We start from the raw sequence: 25,841 nt of genomic DNA, 5'->3' as shown, positions 1-25,841 counted from the left end.
CAAACTCCCAGTATGTCCCAGTCCTTTGACCCTTCCCCGTGGCAATCATCAGTCTGTACTCCATGTCTTTGAGTCTGTTTCTATTCTGTAGATAGGTTCATCTGTGCACATATTTTATATGTGCCATAGATTCCACATATAAATGATATCATACAGTATTTGTCTTTCTCTTTCTGACTTACTTCACTTAGTATGAGAATTTCTATTTCCATCCATGCTGCGGCAAATGGCATTATTTTTTTTATGGCTGAGTATTATTCCATTGTGTATATGTTCTGCTTCTTCCTAATCCATTCATGTGCCAGTGGACATTTAGGTTGTTTCCATGTCTTGGCTATTGAGAACAGCACTGCAATGAACATAGGGTTGTATGTATCTTTTTGATTGAAAGTTTTGTCCAGATATATGCCCAGGATTGGGATTGCTTAATCATATAGTAGTTGTATATTTAGTTTTCTGAGGAACCTCCATACTCTTTTCCATAGTGGTTGTACCAATTTACATTCCCACCAACAGTGTAGGAGAGTTCCCTTCTCTCAACACCTTCTGCAGCATTTGCTATTTGTGGATTATTAATGATGGCCATTCTGAACAGTGTGACGTGATACCTCATTGCAGTTTTGATATGCATTTCTCTAATAATTAGTGATGTTGAGCATTTTTTCATGTGCCTGTTGGTCATCCATATGTCTTCTTTGGAGAAATTTTTCTTTAGATCTTCTGCCCATTTTTCAGTTGGACTGTTTATTTTTTTGCTGTTGAACTCAACTGTATGAGTTCTCTGCATATTTTGGAGATTAAGCCCTTGTTTGTTGCATCATTTGCAAATGTTTTCTCCTATTCCATAGGTTGTCTTTTACATTTTTTTAATGGTTTCCTTTGCTGTGCAAAAGCTTGTAAGTTTGATTAGTTCCCATTGGTTTATTTTTGTTTTTATTTCTATTGCCTTGAGAGACTGACTTACAAAAACATTTGTAACATTTGTACTGTCAATGTCAGAGAATGCTTTGCCTATGTTCTGGTGTAGAAGTTTTATGGTGTGTTGTCTTATATTTAAGTCTTTAACCATCTTGAGATTATTTTTTGCACAATGTGAGTGTGTGTTCTAGTTTCATTGATTTACATGCAGATGCAGGTGTCTGGTTTTCCCAGCACCACTTGCTGAAGAGACTCTCTTTTCTCATATTATATTCTTGCCCCCTTTGTCAAAGATTAATTGACCATAGACGTCTGGGTTTATTTATGGGCTCTCTATTCTGTTCCATTGATCTGTGTGTGTGTCTGTTTTTGTACCATAACCGCACTGTTTTAATTCCTGTAGCTTTGTGACATTGTCTGAATCTTGGAGAGTTATGCCTCCTGCTTCGGGGTTTTTTAACCCCTTCAGGATTGCTTTGGTAATTTTGGGTATTTTATAGTTCCATATAAATTTTTGGATTTTTTTTCTAGTTCTGTGAAAAATGACATTGATAATGGATAATTTGATACAAATCACATTAAATCTGGTGATTATTTTGGGTAGTATGGCCACTTTACAAGTATTAATTCTTCCAGTCCAAGAGAGTGGGATATCTTTCCAGTTCTTAGAATCCTCTTTAATTTCCTTTATTAATGTTTTATAGTTTGCAGCGTATAAGTCTTTCACCTCCTTGGTCAAAGTTTTTTTGTAGGTTTTTTTTTTGTGCAATTTAAAAAGTTTTTTTAAATATTCCTTTTCTGATGTTTCATTCTTAGTATACAAAAATGCAACCAATTTATGAATGTTAATCTTGTACCCTGCTAGTTTGCATAATTCGTTTATCAGATTGAACCCTGGAGTCCTTAGGGTTTTCTATAAATAGTATCATGTCATCTGTGTATAGTGGTGACTTTACCCTTTCCCTTCCAGTTTGGATACATTTTATTTCTTTCTCTTGTCAGATTGCTGTGGCCAAGACTTCTAATACTATGTTGAATAAAAGTGGTGAGAGTGGCATCCTTGTTTGTTCCAGATTTTAGTGGGAAGGCATTCAGCTTTTCTCTGTTGACTATTATATTGGCTGTGGGTTTGTCATAAATGGCTTTTATTATGTTAAGGTATGTTCTCTCTATACCCAGTTTGGTCAGAGTTTTTGTCATGAATGGATGTTGTATTTTGTTAGGTGCTTTTTCTATATATATTGAGATGATCATGTGGTTTTTGACTTTTCTTTTGTTGATGTGGTGTATCACATTGATTGATTTGCATATGTTGAATCCCCCAAGTGGGATAAATACCACTTGGTCATGGTGTCTAATCTTTTTAATGTGTTGTTGGATTCAGTTGGCTAAAATTTTGTTGATAAATTTTACATCTATATTCATCAAAAATATTGGCCTATAATTTTCCTTTATGGTCATATCTTTGTCTGGTTTTGGTATTAGGGTGGCTTCATAGAATGTCCTTGGGAGTTTTCCTTCTTCTTCAATCTTTTGGAAAAATTTTAAAAGGAGCAGTATAAGTTCTTTTTGTGTTTGGTAGAATTCACCTGTGAAGCTCTTTGGTCCTGACTTTTGTTTGTAGGGAGTTTTCTTTTTTTTTTTTTTTAATTATTACATATTCAATTTCACTTTTAGTGATCGGTCTGTTCAAGTTATCTATTTCTTCTGGATTCAGTTTTGGTGGGCTATATGTTCCTAGAAAGTTGTCCATTTCTTCTAGATTGTCACATTTGTTGGCATATAATTGTTCATGGTAGTCTCTTATTATTATTATTATTTTATGTATTTCTTCAGTATGAGTTGAAATTTCTCCTTTTTCATTTCTTATTTTGTTTATTTGTGCTCTCTCTTTTCTTCTCATTAAGCCTGGTCAGAAGTTTGTCAAATTTTTTCCCTTTCAAAGAACCACCTCTTTGTTTTATTCATTTTTTCTATTTTTTAATCTCTATTTTATTTATTTCCTCTCTGATTTTTTATTATTTCCTTCCTTCTGCTGACTTTAGGTTTTGTTTGTTCTTTTTCTGATTCTTTTAGGTGGTAAGTTAGGTCTTTTATCTGAGATTTTTTCTTGTTTTTTTGAGGAAGGCCTGTCTCACTGTGAACTTCCATCTAAGAACTGCTTTTGTGGCATCACATAGATTTTTGTATAATTGTGTTTTCATTGTTGTTTGTCTCATGGTGTTTTTTAATTTCCTTTTTGACTTCCTCCTTGACCCATTGGTTTTTTTAGTAGCATGCTGTTAAGTCTGCATGTAGTCATTTTTTTCTCATTTCTTTTCCTGTGGTTGATTTCTAGTTTCATGCCATGTGGTCAGAGAAGATACTTGAAATAATTTCTATATTCTTAAATTTGTTGAGGTTAGTTTTGCCCCAGTATGTGGTCAATCCTAGAGAATGTTCCATGTGCATTGAAAATAATGTTTATTCTGGGTTTTTTTTTTTTTTCATTTGGATGTAATGTCCTGAAAATGTCAATTGTCTGTTTTATTTTGTCATTTAGATTCTCTGTTGCTCATTGATTTTCTGTCTAGAATATGTGTCCATTGATGTGAATGAAGTGTTAAATAAAGTCTGCTACTATTACTGTATTCCTGTCAATTTCTCCTTTTATGTCTGTAAGTATTTTATGTATTGAATGCTCCTATATTAGGGGGACATATGTTAATGAGTGTAATATCCTCTTCATGAATTGATCCTTTTATCATTGAATACTGTCCTTCTTTATTTTTCCTTATGGCCTTTGTTTTATGTCTATTTTGTCTGATATGAGTATTGTGACTCTCACTTTCCTATCATTTATGTTTGCATGAAATATCTTTTTCCATCCTCTCACTTTCAGTCTATGAGTGTCCTTTGCCCTAAGGTGGGTCTCTTGTAGGCATTGTGTTGTAGGCTCTTGTTTTTTTTTTTGTTTTGTTTTTTTAATCAAGTCTTCCATCCTATGTCTTTTGATTGGAGCATTTAGTCTATTAGCATTTAAAATAATTACTGATAAATTATGTATTTATTGCCATTTTAAACCTTGTTTTCCAATTGAGTCTGTTTCTTCTTTGTGCCTTTCTGCTTCTTTTTTTGATTGGATGATTTCCTTTTAGGAAAAGGGAAAGGCATTCCTATGGTGGTCCCACTCTCACCTTTCACTCCATAACAATTGTTTCTTGCTTCTCCAGCAGGCCCCAGCCTCCTCCTGTACTCTCTCAGTTGTGGCACACCACTCCCTGGCCCCTTTAGGCAGTATCCACTCAGCCAACCCTAGTCTCCTCCCTTAGACTGACTTCTGAAACCCAAGTCTCAGTACCCAGCCCCCACCCCAGTGTCTTAGGCTGTGGTGCACCAGGTGGTGGTGCCAGTTATCTGTGTGTGTCTCTCTCTGCTTTGCCCTCCTCAGACCAGCTGCTGCAATTTTCTCCAAGGTTTTGAGGCTCCCAGGGTGCAGATTCCTTTCCTCTTTCATAGTTCCATCTCAAGAGAGCTGGTCCCTTCCTGATTCCTTTTTCTTGCCCCCTCTCTCCTTTTTTTCTTTTGTCCTACCTGGTTACATGAAGGTTTTCTTACCCTTTTTGGAAGTGTGAGGTCTTCTGCCAGCATTCACTAGATGTTTTATTAGAATCATTCTACAGAGATTTTTTTTAATGTATCTGTGGGAGAAGGTGAATGCCATGTCCTATTCCTCTGCCATCTTGATTTCAAGCCTCACTTATATTTTTGATTTATGAGGTCATGCAAAGTTATTTTTCAAAGTGGCTGTACTCATTTACATACCTACTAACAGTTCAGAAAGTGTTTGGTTCTCCACATTCTGGAAGTAATCATCTTTTGTCTGACATTTTGTTTATCTGGAATGCATAAAACACCATCTTATTGTATCACTAATTAGATTGTTATTGATCCCAGATTATTGATGGGATTAGGAATATTTTCATTCCTGTAGCTTTTCTTTTGAAATGCCCACTTGTTTTCTTTTTTCGTTAACTTATGGGATTTTAGGTAGTCTGGTTATTCGTCCTTTGTCAGTCATATATACTGCAAATCTCTCTTCCTATTTGTGACTTATTATTTTATGGCCTATTTATTAAACAGAAATTATTGATTTTAATATACTTAAATGTAGCATGTATTTGCTTGTGCATTTGTTATCTTTTTTTAAAAAAAATCCTCTCCACTCAGAGGTTGTAGCATCTTTCTATTGTGTTTTCTTCTTTATGTTATTGTTTCCTATTTGCCTTTAAGTCCATTTGTAACTGATTTTATTTGTGATATTAAACGAAGATATAGGCTTATTTCTTTCCATAGGGATAATTGTTCATTCTAGTATTATTTATTGAATAGGGTTATTTACTCACTGATCTCCCATGCCAACTCTTATTTCTGTGGGCCAATTCCAGGTCCTCTCTTTTCATGTATCTTTCATCTCTCTTCATTTATTCATGTATATTTTTATTTCTCTTGTGTATATTTGGGCACAACTCTAGATCCTCCCTCTTTTCCATTAGTCTACTTGTTTAATCCTGAGAATATTGAGAACACCAAATCCTAACCACTAGACCACCGTGAAGCATCTATAATGCTGAAATAAAAGAGCCAGATAGAAAATAATAGCCAATCTATGCTTCCATTTACTTTAAAACTCAAGGCAGAATGATTCACTTTCTCTCAAATAAGACATAGAGAAGAGCAGGAGATGAAATCATAGAGATACTAGGTGGAATAGATCATGGAGTGAGATGGAAGCCAATGGAAGGTTTTCAGCAGAGAAATTATATGACCTGGCCTGTGTCTTCAAAGTATCACTCTGGAGCTTAATTGTAAATAGACCTTTGTGAGGCAAGAGTGAGAGCAGGGAAGCCATTGCAACAATCCAGGTGAGAGAAGATGGCAAATGAGACCAGCACTGTGGTAGTAGATGTGGTAACATATGGTTGGATTCCCAGTATGTTCTGAAGATCAAACTGACCGTATTTGCTGATGAATTCATTGTGAGGTATAGGAAGAGAGAGGCATCAAAAGAAGAGGAGAGTATCAGGAATGATACATTAGTTTAAAAATGAAATAGTACCATTTGCAGCAACATGGATGGACCTAGAGATTATCATACTTAGTCAAGTAAGTCAGAAAGAGAAAGATAAAGACCATATGATATCACTTCTGTATGGAATCTAAAATATGATAGAAACAAACTTATTTATAAAAAACAGACACACAGACATAGAAAACAGTTATGATTTTCTATGTATAGTATCATGTCATCTGCAAACCAGTGATAGTTTTACTGCTTCATTTCCAATTTGGATTCTTTTTATTTCTTTTTCTTCTTTGATTGCTGTGGCTAGGACTTCGAAAATTATGTTGACTAAAAGTGGTGAGAGGGGACATCCTTGTCTGGTTCGTCATCTTGGCTGGGATTCTTTCAGCTTTTTACCACTGAGAATGATGTTAGCTGTGGGTTTGTCACATATGGCCTCTATTATATTGAGGTAAGTTCCGTCTCTGCCCACTTTCTGGAGGTTTTTATCAGAATTGGGTGTTGGATTTTGTCAAAAGTTTTTTCTGCATCTATTGAGAGGATCATATGGTTTTTATTCTTCAGTTTGTTACTCACTGTTGTACCGTAGAAATTATCACAATTTTGTAAATCAACTATATGTCAATAAAAATGCAAAAAAAAGAGAGGAAAACAAACTTAGGGTTACTAAAGAGGAAAGGGTGAGGGAGGGATAAATTAGGAGTTTGAAGTTAACTTGTACACACTACTATATACAAGATAGATGACCAACAAGGACCTAGTGTATAGCACAAGGAACTATACCCAATATCTTATAATAACCTATAATGGAAAAGAATATATATGTATGTATACATATATGTGTATGAGTATAACTGAATCACTTTGTGAATTAACTGTACTTCAACTTAAAAAGGAATGATACATTAAGATATTTGAGCAATTGTAAGGATGGATTATGTAGTACATAGTTCCTATATAATGTATGTATATAACTGATAGGGAATATATATAAAGTATACACTCACATACTGCCTAGTATAGGTCTGAAACATACTATGTACCTATATATATGTGTGTGTGTGGTGTGTGTGTATATTTATGTTTAATAAATGGTCCTTCTCTTTCCCCAATGGAATATGGACATAAAGGACAACCTAGTTCAGACTTTAATATCCTGTAGTTCCTTAAAGCTAGAGATACTGTCACACTCAAGTGGTGACTCTGGATGATACTTGCCTGATAATGGAGTGGAGATGGAAGAGTGATGTCTGGAAGCCTTGATTTTTAGGTATCTGATAGGTACTAACAATGATGCCCATCTTGGGAAATAATCAGAGTAAACAAAAGTGGTTGTAATGATGTGGCTTCCAAGAGGACATTTTTTTTATGACCAAGTGCTATTTTAGCACAAGCCTGAGGGTAAATGTTTACAGTAGAGAGCTTTGAGATTTCTGTGTTATCTAGATATAAATAGAACATTTGAGCCCCTTGGAAGAAAGCTTAGGTATTTACCAAAATGACCATTATTTTCTGCTGCTGCTGACCAGCGAAGTGCCTTCCAAATGCTTTTCTAATTGCATCAGTCCTTTAAGATGGACGGCTTGATATGACCTCATTGACAAGGTAACTTTCGGAGATGACAGACCCATCACCAACATGACACATTGTCTGCCCAAACATCTCAGTCTGCAAAGCCAGGACCAGGCACTGGTTTTCAGGTTAACATATGAACACTAAATTAATGTGTGGTTGCCACAGAAACTGTGATTTCTCCTTTCTTGAGTTTATAATAGATGTCTAACCAAAAGATTTGGTCAAGAATTGAATCCCTCTGTGTCATTCTCATGCCTTCTGTCCCTAACATCACTCTTATCCAGAGGATTCATACAATTATGCCCAAATTCTACTATCCATTCATTTGAGTTAATTGCTAATATAAGTTCTGCAACACTAAATGTTCTTGACTTGGTGTTCTTTTTAAGACATAAAAAAAAAAAAATACAGGGTATGGGGTTCCCGTTGTGGTGCAGCAGAAACGAATCCGACTGGGGACTATGCGGTTGCGGGTTTGATCCCTGGCCTCGCTCAGTGGGTTGGGGATCTGGTGTTGCTGTGAGCTGTGGTGTAGGTTGCAGACGCGGCTCAGATCTGGCGTTGCTGTGGCTCTGGCAGGGGCCGGTAGTAGCAGCTCCAATTGGACCCCTAGCCTGGGAGCTTCCATGTGCCGCAGATGTGGCCCTAAAAGCTCAAAAGACAAACAAAAATACAGGGTACTAATTAGCAGTAAATATTGACTAGGTTGAAAAAAACCTTTCCTTCAAGGTAATGTGAAGTATGTAAAAGATTCATCAATGTGATTTGAGTATTCTTTCCCATTTGTATCATTAGTCAAGTACAACTATTTTTATTTTTTGTTTGGCTGCACTCACCGCATGTGGAAATTCCTGGGCTAGGGATAGAATTCAGGTGGCAGCTGTGACCTATGCCACAGATTCAGCAATGCTGGATCCTTTAACTCACTGCACCGGGCCAGGGATTGAACCTACACCTCTGCAGCAACCTGAGCTGCTGCAGTCAGGCTCTTAACCTAACTGAGCCACAGTAGGAACTCCCAGCAGCTATTTTTATATTATTATGAGTCTAGATCTTGAAACTTGTAAAATAAGTATAAAGACAGATCAGGGTACAAAATAAAAAGGTCTTCCTTGTCACCCACACCTTTTTAATGCAGTTAAGACATTATGGGGTTCTTACACATAAAAAGGCAATTGTGCCAGGCACTAGAATACATAACAAATGGCTCCTGCCATTAAGGAGATTGTTATCATGGAGAGATCCAGTTAGAAGCGGGTGTTTTAAAGACAGCAAAAGCCCAGTTATTACTTCCATGGGACAATTTAGTAGTGAGTAAGAGACGAATGCTATGGTCACATAGTAATATAAGATTTATTGCATAGTTCTGTGTGTACATATAGCATCTCATTTAATCTTTAGTACAACCCTATGAAGTAGGATATTATTTTGATCACCATTCTGCAGTCAGAGAAATCGAGGTATAGTCAGGTTAACTGACTTCCTCAAGGCATACTGGTAGGTAGCAAGTGGTACAGCCAGGATCTGGAAGAATCCAAGCAGCCCTTCTTCAGAATCTGCATCACAACCTCTGTATTACTGTGTCATTCTGATGTCTAGGTGGGAAAATCAAATTTACCACTTCCTATAATAACAAAGGGTGGGTGAAAAGAGAACTTTTAATTTTGTGCCCTAGTCTATCTGTGCACCAGTTTTACTAATTTCGACAGCAGGAATCATGTTAATATAAAAGTAGCTGTTTTTGGCTAGTCAGGTAATGGTAAAAAGGATCTTAAATCAATTCAAGTATCTCATGCTCCACATTGGAAGAGGGTTGCCCTTCAGTCTAAGAATGTTTATTGAATATTTCAAACTTCAAATGTGCTATCTTAGGAAGAATACCAAATTAACACTGGAGGTTGCTGACTCCATAGTGACAGATAACTGGATGAATAGCAATATTTGGACTTTATTTATCCTTTTTTTTGTCTTTTTGTTGTTGTTGTTGTTGTTGTTGCTATTTCTTGGGCCGCTCCCGCGGCATATGGAGGTTCCCAGGCTAGGGGTTGAATCGGAGCTGGAGCCACCGGCCTACACCAGAGCCACAGCAACGCGGGATCCGAGCCGCGTCTGCGACCTACACCACAGCTCACGGCAACGCCGGATCGTTAACCCACTGAGCAAGGGCAGGGACCGAACCAGCCACCTCATGGTTCCTAGTCGGATTCGTTAACCACTGCGCCATGACGGGAACTCCTATTTATCTTTTTATCTATTTAGCTGCACTAAGACTTAGTTTGTATCCTTGTAAAAGGAGAATAATAATAATATCCACATTATAGGGTCTTTGTGAGTACTAAATGAGCTGTTGAGAAGAAAATGCTTAACTTTATGCCTGGCACATACAAAAATACTCCATGATGATGACAATGATGATGGTGATGATGATGAAAACTTACTCTGCTGATGGCATGCTCAGTTCTCGAACCTTCAATTTAAGGATGCTTAGCTGAGATGGTCTATGTTTTATACTTATGAATATAATATTTATAATTGGAAATTATTCTTCAGTGAGTTCTTCTGTGGTCCATTACTGACTTTACAGGCTTTATCTTTCCCATCTCTCTGAGACCTTTTAAAAGCATTTGAAAGAATTTTTTACCAATTGTCCTTTAACCATAATTGACTTGAGTAAAATTGGTTGAGAGGATTTTTGCTTAGATGAACGTTACTTCCCCCTCCCCCCTCCCCACATTGTGCAAGCATTAGTATTTGGAGAACATTACTGAACAATCTTGTGAACAGATGAGAGAATTCCCGGAGATGAAAGAAATAGTGTGATAATGTTGCCTGTAAATGGAATATCTTAATTCATTATACATACTATCCATACATCTCCTTCCCATATGTATTGTCCACTGTAACCAAGCACACTGAATTTCAATAAATAATTCCCTGGGCATTCTTTATCTAAATTAATTTATAATTGTATTCACTGAACTTTATGTATTCTTTGTGATGAGAGATGAGGCATCAAGAAAGGCTTCTTCGGATTCTGGGATTCCTTCCCCTCACTATCACTGGACATACACGCTCAGATTTTAAAATGCCAATTGAAAGTTAAAGCACATTTTAAAAAATCTGGAATGCATAATTAAACCAAATGGTTAGTTTTACTTGCTATTATGTGCATATATAAGCATTTTAATTGTATTCAGTTCTATAAAATAGAAACATTTAGTTTTTTCTTTTTCCTTCAGCTTTCCAAAGAGATATTTACAGTACATTCTTAGATGTGAGAGTGGGCTAAAACACAGTCTTATAAATAGGACCAAATTTCATTGACTTAGAAGAAAAATTCACCACTAAGTGGGCGTGTATGTGTGTGTCTGTTGTTTTTGTGCCCATACATTGTAATCCCTCTTCAGGCTCTGAAATGATAAGAGTATTTTTGTGGATCTCATAGAATTCATTTACAGTCTCAGCATGAAGGAAAATCTCTTCACATCAACATATTAGAGTATATGGTGGGAAGAAGTAACAAAGCTCTAATTTTAGTACTGAAGATTGGTTGATTTTCTATCTTTTAATCTTTCTTTCCTCATAGACCTCACATCCCCTGCCAGTAAACCTCCACTATTAAAATATGAAAAAGCTCAAGGGACAGGCAGCTGGATTTTCTCTCTAAATTGCTCACTTGCATGCACTGCCAGCTGCCAATATCAAGTGTTCATTCCTGTCTCATGACTTGCCATTGACCTCAGTGGAATAAACCACCGGATGTGGGCCTAATACTGACTTATCCCTGGATTGGGGGTGTGCAGTAAATACCAAGGGCTTAGTGAAGCCTAGGAGAGACCACCCAGGCATTAATTAGGCCATTAGGTGAAAAATGGAATCCAGCACCATACATCAGAAATAAAGCCAGAAGACCCACTGGAAACTAGTCTGGGAACAAACAAACGAACAGAAAATCCTGGGCCAGCAATACCTAACCTGTTTCAGTTAAAGAAGGTTTAAATGAAGATCCCTCAGTAGTGTTAATAAAGACTGAGAGCAAACTGTCTCTGATATTTGGCATTCAGCACATTTCCTTGTAAGCACCCAATGAATCTCTGGAGGATAATTGCAAGAATGAATGTGAATGTTGAAAGCCCAATTTAGTGTTACATCCTCCACTTTGACTCTATTTTCCTGCATGCCTACTTCTATCTTCTTTCACTCTTGTGTTTTCTCTCTCTGTCTCGATCTCTCTCTCTGCCTCTCTCTCAACTGATATTTTCTCCTTCCTCATCCTTGTGACATGGCAATATCATGACCCACCTCCTGAGTTAATATCATCTCTGTTGCAAAGACCAACCCAAATGGCACCAAATTTCTTAGTACAAATTCCATATAATCTGTACCCCCACCTTCTCAAAAAAAAGCAGTGGAGTCAACTTAAAAAAATGCTTTGACATTTGAATCCAGGCTATTCAAAAGGAATTTAAAATTGGGTCAGGAATCATATAAAGAAAGTAAGATAATGAAATGAAATAGTCATCATAACTGACACGTAACTTTACCTGGCAGGCAAGATGATTAGGGGAACATTATAGATCATAAACTGTCACTACCTAATAGAAGGAATTTTCATTTTTTAAAAACCAGGTCTTATCATAATGCTTTACATATAGCAGACATTCAGTAAACAATTGTCAAATGATTGAAAGAAGGTAAAGAGTTTCATGGAGAAATTGTGACATATGCACACAGAAAGACATCAAATATGATATAGGCCTCTGTAAGTATTTTTCACTCAGAATACAAAAGGGGCTACTTCAGCCATGTCTATACAAGATGCAGACATCTTTTCTATAAGGATTCTGATATGAGCTGAGAGATACCATTAGACAGTAGTTCAGAGAAGGCATGAGTCCTACTTACAACAAATTTGGCTGTATATAGCAGAAATGGACTCAGGTGGAGCCAAACTAGTATAAGCTAAAAAGCCACCATTTATTATTAAGATATAATAACATGTACCATATGATCTATGGCAATCCTACTCCTGGGCATATATCTGGAAAAAACTATGATTTGAAAATACATATGCACCTCAATGTTCTCAGCAGCACTATTCATAATAGCCAAGACATGGAAACAACCTAAGTGTCCATCGACAGATAAGTGGATAAAGAAGTGGTAAATAAATGCAGTGGAATATTACTCAGCCATAATAAAGAATGAAATAATATCATATGCAAGCATCATGGATGGATTTAGAGATTCTCATATTAAGTAAGTCAGAAAGAGAAAGGCAAATATCATATGATATCACTTATATGTGGAATCTAAAAAAAAAGATACAATTGAACTTATTTACAAAGCAGAAGCAGACTTACATACATAGAAAACAAACTTATGGTAACCAAAGGGGAGAGGATGAGGAGGGATAAATTAGGAGTTGGAGAATAACAAATACAAACTACTATATATAAAATAGATAAACAACAAGGACCCACTTTATAGCACAGGGAAATCTACTCAGTATCTTGTAATAACCTATAATGGAAAGGAATCCAAAAAGAGTATATATCTATATAACAGATACTTTGCTGTACACTTGAAACTAAAACATAAATCAACTATATTTCAATAAAAATTTAACAGTAAACTTAAAAAGTTATAATAACATGGGGCTCCCGAAGGCATTGGGAGTAGATTAGCATGAGGATTTAGGACACCATTTGCATTCTCTCCCTTCCTCATCTCTGCATCACTGTGTAAGTCTTCCTCATTTCTTTCTCTTTTTCTCTAAGTTTCTGTATCTCCTCCTCCTAGAATTTCTGCATTTTAATCCTCATAGTGAAAAACATGATCACACCACCACTCATGGATTTATATCACCTCATTTTAAATAAGTAGAGTCCTGATAGGAACTGGAATTTCAATCCCAACTCCAAATATTCAGGGGAGGTTATCTATTTTGTCTTGTCCGAGTCACACATTTAAGTCTGGACCAGTCATCTGTGCACAGGAAGCTAAGGCCATATCACAGAAAATGGGTGCTGGGGAGCTTGCTCTTACCTTTTGGGTGGGAGTGGGGTGTTGTCCTGAAGAAGGATTCTACTTCAGCCGAGATGATACTATTGAATGCTTTGCTTTCAGGAGACCTAACACTGAACCTAAGTCTAGAAGCAAGAGATCCTAGAATTATTGGTGGATAAACTAGAACATCTCTTGCAAATATAACCCTTCCCAACCATGATTTTGGCCAAAGCTGCATATTCAAACAAAAATAAGCCTTCCAGTGGGCATCTGATATGCATTCTTTTTGTTGTGAATGAAACAAGACCCGTATACTTTTGCTTTCAGATGACTATGTGGAAAGTTTAAATAAATGCCCTTTTTTTTTAAGTTGGCTAGATTTTTACTGTTTTTTATTTGTGTGTGTGTCTTTTTGTCTTTTTCTAGGGCCGCACCCGTGGCATATGGAGGTTCCCAGGCTAGGGGTCTAATTGAAGCTGTAGCCGCCAGCCTATGCCAGAGCCATAGCAATGCCAGATCTGAGCCACATCTGCGACCTACATGACAGCTCATGGCAACACTGGATCCTTAACCCACTGAGCGAGGCCAGGGATCGAACCCACAACCTCATGGTTCCTAGTCAGATTTGTTAACCACTGAGCCATGGAGGGAACTCCTACTGTTCTTTTTTTTAATTAAAGTATAATTGATTTACAGTGTTTCTTCATTTTTGTTGTATAGCAAAGTGACCCAGTCAGTACTGTACAGTGGGACCCATTGCCCATCCATTCCAAATGTAATAGTTCGCACCTACTAACCTCAAACTCCCTGTCCATCCCACTCCCTCCCCTCTACCCACTGGCAGCCACAAGTCTGCTCTCCACGGCTGTGGTGGGTTTCTGTTTTGTAGGTAGGATCATCTGTGCCATATTTTAGATTCCACATATAAGTGATATCATATGGTATTTGTCTTTTCTGTCTGACTTACTTCACTTAGTATGAGAATCTCTAGTTGCATCCATGTTGCTGCAAATGGCATTATTTTGTTCTTTTTTATGGCTGAGCAGTATTCCACTGTGTATGTATACCACATCTTCTTAATCCATTCATCTGTCGATGGACATTTAGGTTGTTTCCATGTCTGGGCTACTGTGAATAGTGCTGCAATGGACATAAGGGTGCGTGTATCTTTTTGAATGAGTGTTTTGTCCAGATATATGCCCAGGAGTGGGCTTGCTAGATCATATATCTTTTTTTTTTTTTGAAAATTAAAAACGGCTTGTATTCTCACTTAAAAAGTCATCCTACCTTTAAATGGAAATGGGCCTCAGATGGACTTAAGCATGGAGTCCAAATTTTCTACAGAAAAGAACTTAAAGTCTGCTCTAAATCCTGCATGAGAACCCAGAGATCCCACCCACTCCCCTGATAAACAGGTTATTGGATATAAAAGAGATATTTTGACCTTGGAAACTTTACTGGGAGGTGTTATGGTCGACTGCCATTTAGCACCATAGCACCATTCTGGCCCTGAGGAATGCCTGGGTCAGAGATGAGGGGCAGAAAACACGTGATGACATCAGATTCCCAAATATCTTTCCCTTGAAAGCACTTATGTCATAGGTGTCATAGCTCATAATGACCAAAAAAAACAAAAAATAAAAAAGAACAATTGCCTCCAGTGGGGCCAGATGCAGGGTTCTTGGGACAGGAGTGAGTCCTCTATCCCCTGTATTAAAACACTCAAAGCTGGTCCATTCTTACCGTGGATAGTAGAGAATTTTCAGGGAGGTCTAGATTTATGTGTGTCCCCCTTCTTCTTTCTTCACAGCCCAAAGTGGATAGAATGGCTAGAATAAAAATCACTTTGATGCATTGGGGGAAGAGAAGGTAATATAATAACTTGCTCCTTTGTCCAATTCCTACCAAACATATACAGTTTCCAAAAATGTTTCAATCTCTGCTTGTTGTAGTGAAATTTCCAATAATACAAGGCACAATAATAAATGCGGGCCAGTAGACTCAGGCTGAGACCTAGCCGACCCTTGGAGGAAGAAATGATTAATAGTATCAGAATGACATCCTCGAGGGACTGATCTGCTATCTCCAAGACAACAATAATCTGACTTTACAGAACAAACAGCACCACTAGACTGGGACTTGAGCCATCTTAGCACATTCTGAAGAAATGGAGGAATGAAAAGAACAGCTTTAGAATCACAGTCAGGAAACATGCCAGTAAGACAATGGTTGGAGTGCACTTGGCAGGCTTTAGGGAAATGCCAGCTAAATCCAATATGTTCATTACACAATGCAAGCGAAATCTGAGCAAGTGGAAACCCAGCTGAAACAAATGGAGTTGGAAAGCAGTAATAAAAAAAGAAAAAAACCAATCAGGAAATGGCGCAAATGTGGTTAGAAAGCAATAGTAAAAAATCAGTCAGGGAACCTGGGGATTTCTCAGGGCTTGTGGACCAAATAAAAAAGGCTGGAATATATGAGGCAGTGGTTCTCAAACTTGGTCCCTGGGGGAGCAGCGTCATTCTTCAAATTTTTTTGGCAGTGCAGTTTCTCAGCCTTGTCCCAGTCTTGCTGAATCAGACCCTCTGGGGGTATGGGTCCGAAAGGTGTGATTTAACACGTGCCCCAGGTGCATGGTATTTAAGAAGCATTTATGGAGCTCCCTTGTGGTGCAGCAGGTTAAGGATTCGGCATCATCATTGTAGCAGCTCAGGCTACTGCTGTGGCACGTATTTTATCCCTGGTCCGGGAACTTACACATGCCATGGGTATGGACAAAAAGATGCATTTATTTTGTTCACTTGATTGATTGGTCATTGGTGATGACACATCCAGGAAGAACTTTGGATAGAAACCAGATGCTAATGAGTTGAAATCTGTACTGATTGTTAGTGCAATTCTCTGTATGGTTCCACCTCTCAGGCTCCCAGAATCATGGTAAGATTACATTTCTGGGCCCCACTACAGTCACCATCTGATTAGTTTGGCTGATGAATTGTATGGGGAAGTCACTTGTATCCCTTTAAGGTTGAAAATTTCATAACATTCACAGCTGCTTCCCTCTACCATAGTAACCACCAAGTTTCGTGGTGTGCTACTTCCTTTGGATGGATGGGTCCAAAAGTGAGGAGACCTGCATAAGAGAAAAGCGTATCTTCACCATTGTAACATTTCCACAGAAGAGAAAATAATAGACTTGTGGCTGCCCGGAGGGGAGAGAGAGGGAGTGGGAGGGATTGGGAGCTTGGGGTTAAGGGATGCAAACGATTGCTCTTGGAATGGATTTACAATGAGATCCTGTTGTGTAGCATCGAGAACTATACTTATATCGCAACACAACAATGGAAGGAAAAGTATGTACACATGTATGTGTAACTTGGTCCCCATGCTGTACAGCGGAAAAAAAAATAAGTTAGAAAAACTAAAAAAAAAAAAAGAAAAAAAAGGCATTTATTTAGCATGAAGGGAGAGATGTTATATATTTGCCATGTATGGATGGGAGACAAAACAAAAATGTTTAAATAAATGTACTATAAGCATATTCCCTAAGAGTTCTGGTTTTCAAAAGGCAGGTCATGACATATTTTTGGGTCATGAAATATATCTAGGTCACTGATCAGCATTTAAAAAACTTGATTAGAAAAATATCTGTTGTAGAGTTCCTGTTGCGGCTCAGTGGATTAAGAACCCGACCAGTATCCATGAGGATGTGGGTTTGATCCCTGGCCTCACTTAGTGTGTTAAGGATCTGGTGTTGCTGTGGTGTAGGCCGGCAGCTGCAGCTATGATTCGACCTCTACCTTTGGAACTTCCATATGCCACAGGTTTGGCCCTTAAAAAAAAAAAAAAAAAAAGAAAAGAAAGAAAGAAAGAAAAAAGAAAAAAAAGAAAAGAAAAACAAAAAACTAAAAAAAGAAAAAATACTTATTGTACTTAGGGTACTTTCTCCTCAAAATCTTTTCTTTCATCTGTCTTCATGTATATGTATGTATGTGTGTGTTGGATTGGGATGTAAAAATGATTACCTTGAATATAGGTCAAAATGTTGGAGTTCCCGTCGTGGTGCAGTGGTTAACGAATCCGACTAGAAACCATGAGGTTGCGGGTTTGGTCCCTGCCCTTGCTCAGTGGGTTAACGATCTGGCGTTGCCGTGAGCTGTGGGTGTAGGTTGCAGACGCGGCTCGGATCCTGCGTTGCTGTGGCTCTGGCATAGGCTGGCGGCTCCAGCTCCGATTGGACCCCTAGCCTGGGAACCTCCATATGCCACGGGAGTGGCCCAGGAAATAGCAAAAAGACCAAAAAAAAAAATGTTGTCAAAACCACTTCTCTAAGATAGTGATTCTTAAACTTGAAGGTACATAAGAAGTACCCAGCTGAGTTAAAGATGATTTTCCAGGGCCTCAGCAGAGATTGTGATACACTAGACCTGAAATGGACCCAGGAATCTGCATTTTAATAAGTGCTCCAGCTGGTTCTGATTCACTAGAGATCTATGTCAAGCCATAAGTTTCTAGGGTAGATATGATAATTAATATTAATTATAAAAATTTAACAATTCATATTAAATATTTTGAGCCCAAATTAAGGCTAGGCCAAAGGCTCTGGAATTTATAAAGTTGAATTGGACATGGATCCTTCCCTCAAAGATGTAAAAAATATTTAAAAGCAGTCATTGTTCGGCCTGCCTGATTTGGAAAATCTGCAAAAGAAGGAAAGGGTACAATGTTTTGGGGCTTTTATTTGCCACTTACAATCCAATTAGTAAGATTGGATATATATCGGGTCAATCAGAGTCTCTGCTAGCACGTATAGTGCCTTTTGTGAATAGTGAAAAAGAGCTACCATTCTGGGCAGAGGAATTAGGAAAACACACATCTAATAGGTCATCTAGAAAGAGTTGCCCCTACCTCCACATTAACTTAGGCTCAGGCCAGGACTGTGGTTCTGTGTGGTAGATTACAGCAAGAGTCACAGATAATTCTTTTGCACCTATACTCTTTGGTACTGCCCTCCTATACTAATTCTGATTGTTGTTAAGACATTATTTAGCCAATGGGACATCAGGAAACATGATGCAAGCAGAGACCTGAAAACAGGCATATACATTAGAGTTTGCCCTCTTGCTGTTCTCAGTAACTTTTCTTACCATGTAAACAGTCCATTCAAGTTAGCCATATGGATGCTGAGAGTCTAAAAGGGCAGAGGTCTCTGTCATCCCAGCCACCCCAGGGATGGCCCTGAGGCCATCCTAAACCAGCCACCTCCAGCCCATCCATTGGCTGACTACAGATGAAAAAGCAAGATAGCCAACATCAACCAAGCCTAGAAGAACCATCCAGCTGAGCCCAACCCAGACTGCCAACCTATAATAACCATAAGCAAAAAAAAAAAAAAAAAAGGTTATTATTTTAAGCCAATTTAAGTTATTATTTTGAGGTATTTGGTGAAAGCTAATGAGACTCTTGGCAAGTAAGCTCTGACTGGAAACAGTGTTTATTCAAGCCTCCAAACCCAACAATCTATGCAGGACCCAAGCCGAACCATTACACATGGCAGCCTGAGGTGCCAAGTGTATTAAGCCAGACCAAGCTAGACTGCAGGGTAACCACCAATAAATCTCTGCCTGGTAGAGTGGTTGGATTCTGACTCTCTGTCCATAAATGAGAGAGTGAAATGACTCAAGAAGAGCCTGGTGAGCTGGCAAGCTGGATGATATAATGATAAGATCAGACTCAGTCAATGCATAATAGATTGTATAGCATCACAAAAATTCCAGATTGACTGTTGTAATGAAGGCAGTCATTGTACACACATGGCCTCTTTGGGCCTAAAGATTACTTCAGACCATTTTTATTAAGCAAACTCTGCATATTTAGAAGACATAATTACTTCAATATTTTATTATCAATCTGAATCCTGTGCAAAACCACTCTTAAAATGTGGTCCTTTGTCACAGAGCAGCAGGAAATAGCCAGTCAACCCCCATGGCATTTTCCCCTCGTGCTACTCCTTATCACACCATCACATGTGAAAGGAAGAAACTGGAATCTCCCTTCCATATTTTCTTCCATTTGGAAAGTTTTCCTTTTCTAATCTGAAAGTTTCCTTTCATGATATTCACAAATACGTGCATTGATCACAGGAAAAGGGAAACCATACCTCTGCACAGTCCCCTGTATGCAGAAATGAAGTGTGGGCAGGCTGGTTTATCATTCTGAAGTGGGAGTGAACAACTGGTGAATGAAAGATAAGTTAGATGCATAGAAGATGATAAGACACGGAGATGCCCACAGCATAAGGGCAGCGCCTTATACACCTGCTGGGGACAGAAGGAAACCTGGAGCAATCCTGAGAACAATCAGCAACACTGGTGGTCTTTAATGAGGTCCATGGATAGGCCAGAACTGGGATGCAGAACCACTGGGATTAAGTGTAACAATTCATGTATATGAGTGTGTGTGTGCTTTTATCTGTGGAAAGGGTTCCGTAGCTTTCATCCAATTCCTAAAGGGATCTTTGTCCTCATTACCTTTCCACCAAAAGCTAAGAACAACTGTAGTAATGGAATCTTAATTTGTGAGCATCCCAATTTGTTAGAGGATAACTTTGTTTTCTTCTCCTTTATTTGACAGCTCTATTGAAGTGTATTTGTTGTACGAAAAAAATGCACATATTTAATGTATACAGTTTGATGAGTTTGGACATAGGCATACCACTATGGTACAGTCACCACAATCAAAGGAATAACCATATCTATCACCTCCAAAAGTTTCCTTGTATCCCTTGTGTGTGTGTGTGTGTGTGTGTGTGTGGTGAGAACATGTGCCATAAGATCTACCCCCTTCGGTAATGGTTAAATGTGTGTTACTGACTGTATACAGTATGTTGCATAGCAAATCTCTAAAACTTACTCATCTTTCATACCTGAAACTCAGTATCCATTGAGCAAGGACTCATGGGGAGCTGTTGTTCAATTGTTTTTCTTTTTAAACCAGACCTTGATTGTCCTTTACATGGAAGTACTTTGCACTCCATATGGAACATGAATTCTTTCTTTCCCTTGACTTTATGATGAAATTAGATGTGTGTCCCCATGGGAAAGAAAAAACCTTCCAATTGTTACTTTCGAATGTCTTGGCAAGAAAAGGATCAAGTGAAGAGGTGATTCTCTCCCCCAGTCTCCTCTCCAATTTCCCTATGGTCTCTTTTTAATGTCTTCTGTGGTCCTTGTACCTATTAGGATTTTTTTTTCTGACCTTAGGACCCACCTGATGATCTCTGCCTCTCTCCATGGCCTAAAAGAATTGATGTGAGTGCTGGAGCTCTGCTGTCTTCTTGTATGTGAGTATTTAACAGAATTGAGATACTCAGTATACTAGCCTTCCTCTCAATCCCCAACACAAAAGTCATGCACCTGGTCTGAAGGTCCTCAAGTTTGAGCTATGATGGTACGGAGAATGAATCATTCCCTTCTTCATCTGAATCTGAGCGTTTAGAACAATACCCACTTGTCTCATTTACCAAATGCACTTAGCAACCCTTTATAAAAGAGATGCTTTGCAGGATTGTCAAAGGTTTCTCCATCCTACCATCTCCAATGCTTCCCTCCCCCATCAAAAAGCATTTATTAAGCACTTAGTTATTCATTGTTTTGCAAATCATGGTTGCAAAGCGGATTAATGCAAAAAGCCTCTATGATTCTTGTTACTGTAGAAAGCCTAGCAACTTTGTTTACCTTATATTTTATGTTGGGACTCTAGTTGCAATTCTTTCCCTACAGTTTGAATGATTTATATGGCAACAAAGCCTAGACAGTAGGAACACAAGGGTAACTATTATAATGTCCTTGCAATCACCAGCAGACCCCGAGTTTGCTTACCATCTTCCCTCTTTGGCAGGAAGTATTAAGAGATCAAGTACTTCCTGTGTTGGAATTAGGCTCTTCTATGTCCTTATGGCCAGAATGTTGATTATGACACAGATTTTTATTTTATTTTATTTTATTTTATTATTTTTTTTAAATTTATTTTTAGGGCAGCACCCATGACATATGGAGGTTCCTAGGCTAGGGGTCTAATCAGAGCTGCAGGTGCCAGCCTATACCACAGCCATGTCAGATCTGAGCCATGTCTGTGACCTACACCACATCTCACCAAAATACTGGATTGCTAACCCCCTGAGTGCGGCCAGGGATCAAACCTGCAACCTCATGGTTCCTAGTAGGATTTGTTTCTGCTATGCCACAGTGGGAACTCCTGACACAGTTTTTTAGAATCCAGATTTGTGTGTCTTTACTGACATCACTAACTTGTCTAATATCTTTTGCCTTTCTTACCTGAATTCCTGGCTTCAGAGGCTTGGCTTATTCTTTTGGTTGTTTTTTTTTTTTTTAATGATTTTTATTTTTTCCATTATAGATGGTTTACAGTGTTCTGTCACATTTCTACAGCACAGCAAAGAGACCCAGTCACACATACATATATACATTCTTTTTCTCACATTATCCTCCATCATGCTCCATCATAAGTGACTAGAGTTCCCTGTGCTATGTAGCAGGGTCTCATTGCTTATCCATTCCAAAGACAGTAGTTTGCATCTATTAACCCCAGCGTTGTGGGGGGAGTGCCTAGAACATAGTAAGTATTCAGTGAATACTGGCTGTTAGGATTAGCCTACCTCAGCATTTGTTGATTTGTGCTTCCTGCATACTGTTTACATCTCCCACGTAGGGGCACAGAGTCTCTGAGTCAAAAAGAAGAAAGAGGACTATAATCATATTGTGAGCTGTAGTGTAATGACCAGTACTTAAATGAGAATAGAGTCTCTGTATTATGCTTTTAGCCTTATGTTTGTTCAAGATATTACAATACCACATATGTTCAAGGTGCCCTTCTGAGCCTTTCTATCACCATCAATCAGGGCAACACGTTAATTAAGCACTTTACTCTTTTTTCACATGATTTATTAGGTCTCTTTTTGTTAATGTGTTTGATAAAAAAGAAAAGTAATTAAGTAGGGAACCGTGGCAGTAACATACTTGGCATCAATTATTAAAAATAAAAGTTCTTAGGATGACAGCCTGATTTTTCATCCTCAGTTGAATGTGGGCCTCGGTTGATGGCAAACCATCTAAACTAAAACTATCTCTAATTCTTAGATTCACTGTTAATTTTTAAGTGTATTAAAAGGAAATATATTTTGATATTTGCAATCAAAATACCAGTGGCTGGCCAAGGAAGACTGGTATTACACCATCTGCTTTTACCCCTTAATTAAGAAAGTCAATGAGGAGTTCCCATCATGGTGCAGCAGAAACAGATCTGACCATGAGGTTTCGGGTTCTATCCCTCGCCTTGCTCAGTGGGTTAAGGATCTGGCATTGCTGTGAGCTGTGGTGTAGGTCACAGACGTGACTCGGATCTGGCTCCAGTCAGACCCCTAGCCTGAGATCCTCCATGTGCCGTGGGTGTGGCCCTAAAAAGCAAAAAAAAAAAAGTCAGTAAAACTCCTTTCCAGTCAAAAAACCTGTGGTTTGTCCCTTAAATATCAGTAATGAGACTCTGTAGGATGGGCTTTTACGAAAATAATGACTACACAATTTCAGTGGGGAGAAGAACATTTTAAGGGGAAAAAATTCCCCGTATTTCTTCTTTGAATAACTCGTTTTTCTAATGGAAGGATTCATAACAACCTCAGAGGCCATTGTGTGCATCTCTCATTTTTCTAGGCGGTGCTGTAAACAAAATCTCCTAGAATTTGTTCTGGCCTTTTCAATAAAAGCTCCAATGTGAAGACTATTATCCAAAATTATGATGAAAACTGCTGTTTGATGAATCTGTAAAATGAAGATCATCATCTCCTACCCTCCAAGATATTTAAGATGCTATGGGTTCTCAATATCTGATACCTAGTGAGTTTTAATGCTTGGAGTCAGTTGAAAGACACTTCAAAAGTCACCATCAGTTAATTTTGCAACAGAGTAGGGTATAACTATACAAATCAATTGGATGCCACTGTCCGAATATTCATATAAAATAAGAATTCAGCCTTGGGCTATTATAAAAATAATATATCTGACTATAATGATGAAGTTAATTTTCTACTTTGCAATTTATTACTCTCTTTCATTTTGAGACTATTTTTAAGCTTCAGTTATTCTACCCTGTATAGAAAAATTTTGTATCTGAAAGTCCTTATTTAGAAAAATGGGCCAAATGAGAAAGCAGTATGGTCATCTGCAAATTGGAACATGAGACCTGATGAACAAGAGATAAAAATCTTGACTTAAGAATGAAAATAGGAAGTTCCCATTGTGGCTCAGTGGCAACAAGCCCAGCTAATATCCATGAGGATGCTGGCTCAATCCCTGGCCTTGCTCAGTGGGTTGAGGATCTGACGTTGCTGTGAGATGTGGTGTAGCTTGCAGATGTGGCTTGGATCCTGCTTTGTTGTGGCTGTGACCAGCAGCTATAGCTTCGATTCAACCCCTAGTCTGGGAACTTCCATAGGCCACAAGTGTGACCCTAAAAAGCAAAAAAAAAAAAAAAAAAAAGAAAGATAAAAGAAAATAATATAGGATATACTTTAATTTCTGGAAGAATCTCTGTAGAAATATTAATGGTTGTAACTCTCTTAATAATTATACATTTTTGGTTCTTCCCTATTTTTCAAATCAAATTCTGCTTTAGAAATTAGATTGAGGTTATTTTTAAACCAGATTTTATCAAGCTGAAACAGTAAGAAATTAAAAACAATATACACCTCAATGTTTTTTTAATTTCAGTTTTTGGTGTAGGAGATTTCTAGATATTCCTCATTTAATTTTGGTAATCGGATATTGTACTAAACGTAGAAGTAGCCTTAAAAAGCATCTACATTTCCCAAAGTTAAGTTCTGTAGAACATCATTAATCTTTTGAGATGGTCTTTGTAAAAAAGTTTCCACTATCAAATTAGTTCGGTAAATACTTCTCTCCCTATTCAAAGGCTTCACATAAAGAATTCAAGAAACTTGCCTTGGAGTTCCCTGGTAGCCTAATGATTAGGGATCCAGTGTTGTCACTGCTGTGACGTAGGTTCATTCCCTGGCCTGGAAACTTCTGCATGCCACCAGCATGGCCAAAAAGAAGAAGAAAGAAAGAAGCAGCAGCTTGCCTCCAACTTCCCTAGTGATTACAGATCTGGCATTGTCACCACAGTGACGTGGATTCAATCCCTGGACCAGAAACTTCTGCATGCCACAGGCGTAGCCAAAAAGAACAAGAAGCTTGCCTCTAATGAAACCTGTTTAAGTGTACTTAAACAGATTATCTGCGTACCTCATTTAAGCACAGACAGAATTTTTCCCCATAACTTCAATTAGTGTGCTCTCACACTTGGCTAAGTGCTAATCTAGATTAATCCTCCAGAAGGAAATTTATTCAGAGAGCTGTTGCCCAAGATCCAACAGCTAGTTTCCAATGTCATTGGCACTGGAACTCAGATATTCTGACTCCCTGGCAAGTGCTCATTTTTATTAAACCCAAGTGTCCAACACCTTTACTCAAAGATGAGGAAGTGCCAATTCCTCCTTCCATATCCTTCCAACAGTCCTTTCCTCACCTCTAGGAAACAGAGCAGGCAAGATTCCTTCTGACATTTCCTTCCAAGACTCAAGTCAGCCTAACGCTGTGTTACATCCTCATGTCTCAGAACATTTGGATGATTATAAACAGACTTGAATAGTTTATCAACTGACCCACTTAAGAAGGAAATTTCTGCCTCACCCTTTGCTATTCCCATTCCTGCTAATTTGAAGTGCTCCTTTCCTCCCCAATAACCTTGAAGTAAAGGGTTTTTTTTGTTTGTTTTTTTGTCTTTAAACACTAATGCCTCTTGAAGGCCATTTATGTCACACTTCAGGAGTTTTTTTCTCATTACCTGAGGAATCATGAGAGGGAAAATTTCTATCCATCTGGGAACTTCAGTGAAATACACATTCAAAGTAGTTACTGGTTATCTCCACTAGTTCTATTTTCTTATCGTATGTAGCTTCAGTCATTAGACACACAGGCCCATCACATCACCACACCTCCCATTTGGAGCAGCTCGCCCAGTGGTAGTAAATTATGTGTTGCTCACCTGTTGTCTAAAAATTCAGACCTTCCCATCTTTCCTTCATTGTCTGGTTGACTTCTCTTTTTCCTTTATTTTTTCCTTCCTTTTCTATATTCTAAGACTAATTTAAAGAACATTTTGCACCTCCGTGTAACAGTATAGCTCCACTCCTCATTCT

Source organism: Phacochoerus africanus, chromosome X, assembly GCF_016906955.1.
Source record: "Phacochoerus africanus isolate WHEZ1 chromosome X, ROS_Pafr_v1, whole genome shotgun sequence".
NCBI lineage: Eukaryota > Metazoa > Chordata > Mammalia > Artiodactyla > Suidae > Phacochoerus > Phacochoerus africanus.
This window is presented reverse-complemented; position numbering follows the sequence as displayed.